Raw genomic sequence first — 12766 nt, 5'->3', positions numbered from 1 at the left:
CCACTTGTTCCACTCCCGTTGTTTTTTGAATTAGTTGTTTTCTAGCTTCAATCAGGATTTCGCTTTCTGGAGGTAAGCTGGCACCTTTGTCTTTCAGGTTAGCTTTAAGTTTATCAATATTTGCAAAGATGATTTCAAGTATAAGTAGCATATACGAGATCTGTTATTGATCCTCCTCCATTTTTGACATAGTTAGAGACAGTTTTTCTAGTGACGGCTATTTATTAAATGATAGTAAGTGTTCACCTCCACCATTCCTACCAATTGTATTACCCAGCTGCTCTTTCAAAATTAAGTTTTTCATAGATAATACCAAGGTCAGATCTGGGCAGTAAACAGGTTTCTATGTCAGAGTTAATAAAACTGCTGTACCGAACGTCACCACAAGATGTCTCCAATAGCATTTAGAGTCTTTTTCAGATCCTGGGCTAGATTCTTATCTGAGTTCTTTTTTAGAAGTAAAGCCAAATAGCAGATTCCAGTGAGAATAGGAACTTTTTGGGTCCCCAAATTCCAAACAGAAGACAGATATCCAACTGTGGTAAGTTAATCTTTTCAAGGCTTTATTTCCCCAGAGTAAGCAGGAACCACCATTTTAGAGGGTGGGGTAATGGAGTTCCCTTCCCTCTCTCCTCAGAAGGGGATAAATTTTCAAAATGCTTTTAACAGAAAAGGTGCTTGGGGTAGAGAGAAGGTAAAATCTCACCCAATTTTCCACATTGCTTTCAAGGTGCTTGGTAGTAAGTTTGGCCTTGGCTGTTAACAGCTTAATGATGGACCATAAATGGCTGATCTTTTCCCCATCAGTTTGAAGAGCTGCCCCAGATCAAACGGAAAGGCTGCCACCCTTCCGCGATCACTCGGGGGTCCTCTTCATGCTTGTCACCCCTCCAGGGGGACTTCCGACCCTCTTTAGGGTCCCCCAGCAGGAGAAAACCGGGCGGTAGAGGGAGCAATCTCCTCAAACGTCTGCCAGTGCTGAAATCACAAGCCGGAAGCCAGTAGCTACTTCTTCTAGATCCCTTCCCAGAAGAACAAGTCTTCTCATAATCCCTCTTTTGTGGGACAATATGGTATTCCCAGGGGTGGGATTCAGCCACTTCACACCACTTTGGCAGAACTGGTAGCTAACTTTTTGTTGCCCAGAATGGACTTCCGGAAGCGGCGTCCACACAGAGAACCAGTTGTTCACATATTTGAATCCCACCACTGGGTATTCCCTCCCTCTACCAATCTACCATGATCAGACTGCCTTCCACCATGGATTTTTAGGGTATGTGTATAGCCATTATAACTTTTATTCCCCACTATTTTGGGAATGTATTTTGCGTTAGATTATTTATCTGGTGAAAAGATTTATTAATAACTGATTGCAGCATAGCTTTTTTGAGTTTGGTCTTAACATTTTCTATTGCAAACTTCACTCTAAAGGGGATATAAACTGCTTGAAGGCTTTTTGATTGGTGCATCATATAAGAAAATAAATAAGCAACACATAAATAAATAATAAATAAGCATGCCCAGGCATTTTAAAATGATTTATATTAAACAGAATTTATTTCTCCTCTTTTATTTTTATGGTTGGGATTGTTTTCATTGTGTACTATGTTGCAATTTATTTTTCTTCTATATTACCTGGTATAGGAAGGATAATATTATAAATATAATAATATTTCAGTTAATTAAATAATTTGTGCCCATTGCAGTTATGAGCTGCAAAAAATAGTTTTCCCTGGAGAGAGTAAAATGGAAAAAAATGACATAATAGCAGCCAAGTATGAGTGATAAAATCAAGGATGAAATTGAGGTTGTCATCAAAATAACAGATTATTTAAAATCCTAAACAGATCTACATTTTTTCTCAGAGATTGTGATCAGTATAAATGATGCTGGATATAAGATGTGTTAATACCTTCTTCTATCATATCATATAATCTGTATCTTGATATTAGCAAGTGTTAAATTAAGATGAATTAGTACCTATTAATAAGAGATTCATTATATGAACAAATACAAACTGAAGCTTACCTGAAAGTTTCGGATCCATGTATTTACTGGAATGACTCACTAAAATCCCATTTTCATTAAAATTTCAACAAGTATATCTTAACTGCTAAGAATCTTGTAGGTTTTACATTCATATATTTGTCTCCTAATTTATAACAAAAAATGGAAAATAAAATTAGCATACATAAGGTAAAAATTGTAATCTGAAAATAGAAACTAAATTTAGAGAAGCAAGGAAGGGTTACTCTCTTTAATTGTATTGCTCAGGTTATAATTTGAACTTTTGCTGGAGATGCATATAGTTGCTTATTGTTAACTAGGGTTAAATTAAGCTTCAATTTGATGATTTGAAATGGATTCATTTAAATCTTTATATCAAACTAGAAAATCCAACTATCGGATTGAGTGATTTCCAAAACCATGCCTTAAGATTCAGAGACATTCCAAAGAAATGAGAATTGATTTCTTAAAGGAAGCCTGTGGCAGTTAATGTTTCATTGTTTCAATTTTTTTAGTTATAATTAATTATCATATTGAGGTACATATGTACATCATCATACATGTATTTACAACTTTTTGTAATAAGTTTTTAAAGAGACAGAGGGAGGCCACCATTGCCATCCTATATCACAAACTGCTTTTTTTGCTTATGCAGCACTAAAGCGAGAGCAAGAGCTACTATTTGTGAAACAAAAAACACAGAATCCCATTTCAGCATGAAAAAATTAATTGGTTTGCATCCTTGATTGTATATGGAACACTTTATTTTTTTCCCTTCAGAATCAGCTGATTCACAATAAAAACCTAAAGAAGGAATTCTGGAGAAAGTCAAATTTCCATGATGCACATAACTTAGGTTACTTGCATGATCATTTTTTCAAAATGAAAGTTGAAGCCTCATTAGTTATATATCTTTAAAGTTCATAAATATTTCTCTCTTGCTCAAGACAGACAGAATTTCACTTTCCAAGAAGGCTCTACAATGATTCTGTTATTAAAAAGGGAGAGAAAGATTTATCGCCAAGCCACAGCTGTTCAGGCATGTAGTCATTTTCCCCATTCTATTGAGTCAGTACATCTAATGGCCTTTCATTCTATCTGTAGTTCAGATTAAAGTGTTTATTAGAATTTTTGTGCATTGTAAAAAAACAAAGGATATTGTAGACCTTTTATTTTAAAGATTACAGCAATAAAAATTTAGATGGTTCAAATTTATCAAGTGTATTGCACTAGACAGTTACTGCTATTTTTTTCATACTGCTAAGAGATTCGCTGGAATTTTGTACTCATCATAAATAAGCAAAGTGTTTACAAGATGTTGTAGTGCAAGGGGAAGAGAAAATATATGTATGTATGTATGCATATATGTACATATACATGTACCAGCCAACTGCTTAATTCTAATGGAAGTCTTAAATAGAATTTAAGCACCAGCTAACAAAACAGTACTGAAATCTTCAATATGAATGCTTACAAATTTTATTTTTTGCTTTCAGAATTTGCCGAGATAAAAGAAAAGGGTACACATGTTGCCTGAGATTCAGATGTAGCAAACCCTTTTCTGAATGCAATTCTACTGGAGCTGTGGGAAGGCTCACCTATGAATTCCAAAGAAATTGCTAGCTATCTTTGAGAATCACCTTCACATGCTTCACACAATATGTGTTGTGAATTTGTCAGAATAAAAATGGGCATTTCAAAGTACTTATATGGTTTAATATATGCCATGTCCTGCACACTGTCCAACAAAGAGGAGGTTCTCAACCTTTCATTGTGGACCATCAGTTCCTGTATTTGAGGAATGGCATTGTCCTTGAGTCTTTTCTTCAGAAAGCTAAGCATTTCCAACAGCTTCTTCCACTTCATAGGTGTTAGTTACTAGTTCCCTGATTATTCTTGTTGCCCTTTCTGAACTTGTGCTGGGTTTACTGGTTCCTTCTTAAAATATGGTGTTTGCAACCCTCTGATCAAAACAAAATAAAAGGAAATCATTACGTCCTCTAATTTGAAACCAAGCAAGAGGCCACTCTTTTTTTTACAAGGAGTGCTCATCAGAGCAGCACTGAAGACCAACACCTTCTAATCTTGTGCATTCTTATCTCTCCTGCAGGAGCTTCTTTAACTACCGCAGCAGCCCAAAGCAATTACATTACAATAGATATTACAATACAGTAGATATTTAAAATAGAGCAAGGCAAAATGCTTTAGGAAGATAAAGCCTAAAGGCCCAAGTTCAACCTGCAATTAAAAGAGTGGGCTGAGGCTTCTGCCTAATATCTGGACAGCCTCAGTCAGTGAGAGGTGTTGAAGACCATACAATAGTAAATTGAGTAGATCAAAGTAGGACTCCATGACAACTGCTTAGGAATGAAAATCCATTGTGTTTCAAGAACATGTTAATGCCCACAATGAGCTTAGAAAAATAACCCTAACAGTCTATGTGCATTTGCTAGAATCTCCACTGAACAAAGACAATTTTCTGCACACTTGATCGTGCAGTTAGTCCTCGACTGGTGACCACAGTTGAGCTCAAAGTTTCCAGTACTCAGCAAGACCATTGTTAAGTGAGTTTTGCCCCATTTTATTATCTTTCTTGCCACAGTTGTCAAGTGTTGTGAATCACTGCAGTTGTTAACTAAGTAACATGGTTGTTAAGTGAACCTGGCTTCCCTACTGACATTGCTTGTCAGAAGGTCTCGAAAAGTGACCATGTGGCCCCAGAATCCCACAACTGTCATAAATACGAATCAATTGCAGAGCATCTGAATTTTGATCATGTGACCACGGCGGTGCTGTAAGGGTTCTGTGAAAAACGGTCCTAAGTCATGTTTTTCAGTGCTGTTGCAACTTCAAATGGTCATTACACAAATTGCAGTAAGTCAACAACTACCTGTATTCTCAAAGTATTACATATATGTTCTGCCTGCATAGGCATGCCTCATAAACTTCATCTGCTTTGGCAGGCCTAGGAGGAGCTCACACCTCCACGGTTTCACTCCAGCTACCTTATCTCTGTTATTTTTTTTAACCACTGCAGTGTTAGCATGTCTAGGAATATTCTCTTATCTCTTTATTTTTTATTTATTTTATTTTAATCCCATTTATATCCCGCCCTTCTCCGAAGACTCAGGGCGGCTTACAATTTAAGCACAAACCAATGTGCTTAGCAATAGCACATTGCTATTAGGGATAATTTGGATAATTTGTGCACATAGAATAGAATAGAGCTGGAAGAGACCTTGGAGGTCTTCTAGTCCAGCCCCCTGCTCAAGCAGGAAAACCTATACCATCTCAGACAAGTGACTGTCCAGCCTCTTCTTAAAAATCTCCACTGATAGAGTGCCCACGATTTCTGGAGGCAAGCTGTTCTACTGGTTAATTGTCCTTACTGTCAGGTAGTTTCTCCTTAAATTCACGTTGCTTCTCTCTTTGGTCAGTTTCCAACCATTGTTTATTGTCCTGCCCTGTGGTGCTTTGGTGAATAACGTGACCCCCTCTTCTCGGTGGCAGCCTCTGAAATACTGGAATACTGCTATCATGTCTCCCCTATTTCTTCTTTTCTTTAGACTAGCCAAACCCAAGTCTTGCAGCTGTTCTTCGTATGTTTTAGTCTCCAGGCCTTTGATCATGTTAGTTACTCTTCTCTGAATTTTTTCCAAACTCTCAACATCTTTTTTGTGATATGGTGACTAAAATTGGCTGCAGTATTCCAGGTGTGGTCTTAATAGGGTTTTATAAAGCAGTACTAATACTTCACGTGATCTTGATTCTATGCCTCTTTTTATGCAGCCCAGGATTGTATTAGTTTTTTGGCTGCTTCTGCACACTGCTGGCTCATGAAACAAGATTCATTTTGTTTTGAGCTTAGAAAGAAATAGCTCAATTATTATTCTGTCAGAATTTAGTTCACTTCCCCCTCATTTTTTCTCTTCATTTGCTTATTTAATATTTATCTCACACAGTAAGGTTGGGAGGAGGATGCCAGGTGAGGTGCTTTCATATGATGAACCAGTAAGTATTGATACACCAAAGAAGAAGGTATATATAGTTAGGGATTTTTCATTCAGAAGATTTTGAAAGAGGAAGTTTAAGATCTCCAGCTTATGGGTTTAGCAATGGCACTACAGAAATCCTATAGGAAATAAAGGGAGCACAATTCAGCTTTCATTCACAGAAAAAAATTAAATTAGATTAGAATCATTCAAGAATCCTTACTTACTTAAGCTGTAAAACCTTTTTAGCTCTTATCTGAACTTAGTTAGGTTAAACAAACAAATTAGCAGAACTAAAATGGTAGTTTTAAAACATTTCTTTCCATTTGAATAGAACAGAATAACAAAGTTGGAAGGGATCTTGGATGTCTTCTAGTCCAACCCCCCTGCTCAAGAAGGGAACTCTATACTATTTCAGAAAAATAGTTGTCCAATCTCTTCTTAAGAACCTCAAGCGTTGGAGCATCCACAACTTCTGAAGGCAAGTCATTCCATTGATTAATTGTTCTAATTAATTAACATTAATTAATTAACGTAACTCTTATAAACTACATAAACAAGTCAGATAGGCACAGGTTATATTTCTTATCTGTGAGATTTTGCTTAAAAATATGACCAATATTTATGGAGGCTCTGCAATCTTACCAAATTCAAGTAACTTATTTGGCATATTTTTATATGGAGTGTTTTTATTTTTATTTTTTTAAAAATAGTTTGGTTCTTGTAATTTGTCTAGCCCTTGGGCATGAACATTTTATTGATCTTTGTCAGAATGGTATTAAACTACTATGCAGAAACCAAATCTGTCTTATTAGATCCTTTACTATAGAAAGAAGCTCTATAAGCTCTGTCTTTAAAATGAAGATATAATGCACTGGTGATATTATTTAGTTGGGTAATGAAATGTCTGTAAGAAAACATCAAAGCTTAGAGAACACCAGAGACCCCACAGTAAGGATATCAGTATAGATTAAGATTGCTTATAAAACACTTAATATTTTTGCTTCAGTGCAGGCAATGTTGTCTACCAAAATTTTGTCTCTAGTATTAATTACTTTGGCTGCTTCTATACCTTCATCCACAGTGGTGTCACCATTCTCTGCATCAAAACCAAAGAACCTTCTTCTACAGATAAGGAAGAATACCTTGACTTTACCTTGTAAGAAAAATAAAATGTTTAGACATGTTCTACTGAAATTCTACTGAATCTGCCTATATGAAACTATTGCACTCTTTTCTTTTCCCCAACCTCTGCTATCATTATTGAAAGTGCAATCACTTCCTGTATCTTCCTCTCCAAGCAAAGCCCAGTTTATTAGCATGGCTTCAGAGAAACTTTTACTGGGATCATGAAATGCATGTCCAGGATGTACTGGGAGTAAAGGAAGAACAACAGATTGCTTCCCTGTAATGATGGGTCTTAATTGGTCATCTATACAGCCCAACCTGTAGAGGCTCTATGTACCACTACATTGGCTTCAGGGAACTACTCTAAAGAGAGTTCTTCTGAGCATGTCATTTCTAGGCCCACTAAAAACAATGAAAATGAGTTCTACAATATTCCAGAGGACACGCTTCCTCATCAGAGTTACAGTTAAGGCATCTACAGTAGATGAGGGAGAGGGAGGAGGAGCAGAACTGTAGTTATCCCAGACTCCAAAAGACCCTTTTAATTTCTATATTAAAAGTTATACAGTTTTGCATTCTTGAGTTGTAGTGATAAATCTCTTTACACTTGTATGTAACAAGACTTGTTTTTTATAATTGTCCTTGCTTCAAGATAATACCTCTGCCTTTCCCCAATTATAATTATGAAGTCTGCATTCCTGTGATAAACCTTTGTCCCCTGCTTCATTTATAACAAGACTTGTCTTTTATAATTGTCCATGTTTCAAGTTATGTTTCAAGTTATGTTTCAAGTTATGTTTCAGGTCATGCCTTTCAAGTCATGCCTTTCAAGTTAAGATATGCCTTCTTGACTGATGACAACCCTTGTATTCTCTGTTAGCATTTGTAATATGATAAGCTATGCTTTATTGTTTCCTGTGATGACCTTTGCTCTCTTCATTAGCAGATGTATGCAATGAGTTATGTTTTCCTTTGACCTCACATATGTTAATTCCTCATGTGTACTTTCCCCCTCCCAAATGAAACAGCCTAATAAAAGGAGGGTGTACAAAGCTGTTCGGGGGCAAAAAACATCCACCCCGGGCACTCTGTGCTCTCTCACCTTGAGCAAACTTGTGTTGGTGCCTCAGTTTGTCCTGGGACTCTGCTCTGAACCATCGCAGTTCCCAAGTGTGACCGTTGGAACGTCCGGCACACAGGGTCGGTGGCAAAGGGCAAGATCCTTCCATATTCAAGGTGTTCACCCTTGCGAGGGTCCCTCTAAATTCTCACCCCTGTTACGGGGCTCTAAGAGTTGAGGCCAGAACCCTGATCAACCGCTCAGCGCAACAACTGCAGTGGAAGCAGCATCACAGGGCAAACCCTGTCCTTATATATCCAGTGATGTTTTTGTCACTGACAAAAGTACAGCAACTTGTTTTTCCTTCTAGATTCTATTTTGATTTTCTTCAATTATTGATGAATATTGCAAAGGGATTACATTGCTACCTGGGATGTGTTTAGTATTCATAAAGTATTTCTATTTATATCAAATGGGAGGCAAATAAAAGGTGAATGCTAAAATGTTAAAATACAACACAAGTCATGTTGATTATCTTTCATACTCTAGGCAAAGCAATTGAGTTTATTTGGGGAATATATTAGTTATATTCCATCACTTGTATAATTTTTCAGGCAATCATGTTTACTGAGCCTCTGGTTACTGAGTTCAGCTTTAGTTTCTTTTCTAAATCTAGTTGTGCATTTGTACAAATACAGTTTAAGGACCTCTCTTTATAGATTTCATTGTTCCTTTATGAATATAATATGCATACTTTTATGCATGGATCATTTATTATGTTTTGTAACACAATGCACTATAATATTTCATCATCTCATATACAATATACATCTGAAATTTGCTCTTTCTAATGCTTTCAGTAATTGTAAAAAATATTATTTTTATAGGTGGAAAATGAGTTTAACAAGATAGACACCTTCCCTGGGTTTATATTAATAGTGCCTTGGAACATTGAATCCCTGGATTCTAACAATTGGATTCCAACATTCCTCATTGGTCCCTTCCAGTATTATGATTCTATGTTTTATATAATGCTGTGCATAAATAGGCACCAAGAAATTAGCTTAACTTGAGAATCTGTATCTTTTTCTTTATTTTTGTAGGAGGGGATTTCATATATATTTTATGGAACAGACTGTTGTTCCCTGAATTGCCAGCTCATTTCAGGATAAGAATCCTTTTCATCACATATTAAAATTCTTGTGGTTGTTTCTGTTCTAAAACAGACAATGAATCAACAAGGAGGCTAACAACAGATAACAATGGAACTAATGTTGACACCAGAAAAATTGGCATAAATTAATTGGTGAATAGATTATTTTACAATCCACTTGTAGTCCCACTTTGTTTTACCACTTGTGTTATGATATCATTTCAAGGCCCAACAAATGCAGCTGATTCCGATAAGCCTTTATTGTGCATTGTAATTACAGAAAAATGACATTTGTGAGAATTGAAGTCAATAAAGAGGCTTTTTCCCATGATTTTTTGAAAACTCCCAAATGTTTTAACACTAAACATTTTATGTTGCCTTATATCTAAATATTTTCCAGATGATTTACAAAAGAAGCAATGAATGAAAAAGACAGTAACTATCCAATAAAGACAGTAACTGTTTATTAAAACAAAATTAAACGTGTGAACAATTAACAAAAATGTTAGAAAAATGTAACTGGCGAACATGCTATTTCAAGCAGGGCAATGCCTGCTATAGTATTTACTAAATTCTTACAGAGACTTCCACTGTGCATATTGCATTGATTAGAGGAATGGCAGGCAATCCAATGCTCTCCAGATATTTTCTTGGAAAAGTCTTAATCATCCCTAGAATTATTGGATTTAAGGGAGTTGTAACTCATATCATCTATGGACCGGAGATCATAGAATTACAAAATAATAGGGCTGGAAGAGACCTTGGTGGTCTTCTAGTTCAACCTCCTGCCCTAGATAGGACACATTGATTTCTGGACAAATACCATGTTTCCCCAAAAGTAAGACCCAGCCATAAAGTAAGCCCTAGCTTGATTTTGGGGGGTGAGCCTAATATAAGCCCTACTGCAAAAATAAGCCCTAGTTTTGGGGTGAGGCTCAAGCTAGGGTGGGGGTGGGGGTGAAGCTGCCTCACGCACCCTGCACCCACTTACCTCACCGGCAAGACCACTGCAGCCAGGCCTCCCATGCCCTGACACTTCTCAAGCTGCGTGGCTCATCACGCCAGTGCCACCGCTCATGGCAGGAGGTTGCACAGCGCTTTGGGCTGTTGCTGCTGCTTGCAGCAGGATGCTGCATGGTGCTTTGCACCATTTCTGCTACTCATGGCAAGAAGCCGCATGGCTCTTTGGGCTGGCAGAAATGACCCAAAGAGCCATGCAGTGTCCTGCCACGAGCAGCAGAAACAGCCCAAAGAGCCATGCAGTGTCCTGCTGCAAGCAGCAGACATGGCCTGAAAAGCCATGCGGCTTCTTGCTACAAACATCAGAAATGGCGCAAAGCACCATGCGGCCTCCTGCCATGAGTAGCGGCAACGGCACAATGGCCACATGGCATCTGGCCACAAGTGGTGGTAAGCGACCGTAGAAGACGTTAAGCAGTGGTGCAACAGGTGTTGGGGTGTGGGAGGCCTGGCTGTGGTGACCCTATGATAAGACATTCTCTGAAATTAAAACCTAGTGCCTCTTTTGGGGTAAAAAAAATATAAGACTTGGTCTTATTTTCAGGGGAACATAGGTAGTTGTCCAATCTTTTCCTGAAAATCTTCAGCGATGGAGCACTCCAACCCTGGATAGCAAGCTGTTCCATTGGTTAATTGTTCTCACTATCAAGACATTTCCCCTTAGTTCCAGGTAGGATCTCTCTTTAACCAGTTTCCACTCATTTCTTTTTGTCCTGCCCTCTGGTGCTTAGAGAATAAAAGTTGAATTAGAGTTACCAATAACTGACTGTAGTCATTGCCATATACCTATGCCAGGGCTTTTCAACCTTTTCACGCATTGTACCACTTTTAGGATAAGGCAATGTCTGAGTACCACCAGTCACCCGACAAGGTGTCAAAAATGTGACCAAAAAAAAAAAAAGGAAAAAATGATAAAGTACAGGTAGTTCTCGACTTACAACAATTCGCTTAGTGACTGTTCAAAGTTACTCGGCACTGAAAAAAGTGACTTATGACCATTTTTCACACTTATGACCATTGCAGCATCCCCAGGGTCATGTGATTTACATTCGGATGCTTGGCAACCGATTCATATTTATGATGGTCACATTGTTCCAGGGTCATGTGATCACCTTTTGCAACCTTCTGACAAGCAAAGTTAGTGGGGAAACCAGATTCACCTAACCACCATGTTACTAATCTCTCTCTCTCCCTCTCTTTCTCTCCCTCTCTCTCTTTCTCTCTCTCCCTCTCTTTCTCTCTCCCTCCCTCCCTTTCTTTCTCCCTCCTCCTCTCTCTCCCTTCCTCTCTCCCTCTCTCTCTCCCTCTCTTTCTCCCTCTCCCTCTCTCTATTTTTCTCTCTCTCCCTCTTTCTCTCCCTCTCTCTCTTTCTCTCCCTCCCTCTGTCGCTCCCATTGTCCCTTCCTTCTTTCCTTCCTTTTTTCCTTCCCTCCCTCTTTGTCCTTTCCTCCTTCCCTCCCTCCCTCCCATTGTCACTTCCTTCCTTCCTTCCTTCCTTCCTTCCTTCCTTCCTTCCTTCCTTCCTTCTCCATTTTTACCAAGAAACCTGATGCCCACTTAACTCTTTATGAAGCACCAGAGGAAAGTTGGGGAAGATCTATCAACGATACTTGGAGTTTGCCAGCTCATTTAATAAGCTTTATTCCAGCAACCGAAACACCTTGCATTCGCTCACAGTCGATCCATGTGCACCAACAATGCTGCTGTGGACCGTGGGGAAGGAAGGCATCATTCACACGGGAGGGATGGAAGACATGCCAAAGCGCCCTTCATCCCGCTGCCTTCTGCAGATGCGGCCGGAGTACCAGGTGGGGGAAGATCCAGGGCTGAAGTGCACTCAGGGAAGCGCATGGCAGCAACTCACAACCAGCTGCTCTTGGGGGACGGAGGCACAAAGCCAGCCAGCCAGGGCTCGGAGCAGTTGACCATCCCAGACCACAGCTGCGCTTCTACCTTTTCCAGGGCAGCCCCTGCAGACAGAGCGCAGTGCAGGGAAGATGTGCCAAAGCTCGTCCTGGAGCCTCCCGCTTGTGGAAGCCTGCAGCAGCAGCATCACGGGGCTTGCAAAAAGTGGGGTGGGTGGCAGCAGCTGCTCATGGTGCTGGCCAAGGGCAAGCAGGAGAAGGCTGCTATCAACTGGGTGTGTGGGGAAATCCGTACAGCTACCTGGCCTGCCAGCCGCTCATTGCTCTGCTGATCAGTTGGGAGGCTGAGACTCCGGATTTGAGCTGCCAACCAAAGGAGAGCACCGCTGACCAGCTGGGAGGCTGGGACTCTGGATCCGATGCCACCGGCCAGCTGGAAGTTCCGGCGGATGGTCCCGATGCCACCAAACAGCCGGGAGCATCAACAACCTTCTCTCGGGGCTGCCAGTCAGCTGGGAGCACCAGTGGTTTCGAGCAGGAG

The sequence above is a fragment of the Vipera ursinii genome (genome assembly GCF_947247035.1).
Source record: "Vipera ursinii genome assembly, chromosome: 1".
Lineage (NCBI taxonomy): Eukaryota > Metazoa > Chordata > Lepidosauria > Squamata > Viperidae > Vipera > Vipera ursinii.
The sequence above is the reverse complement of the archived record's forward strand: the minus strand, read 5'-3'. Positions refer to the sequence as shown.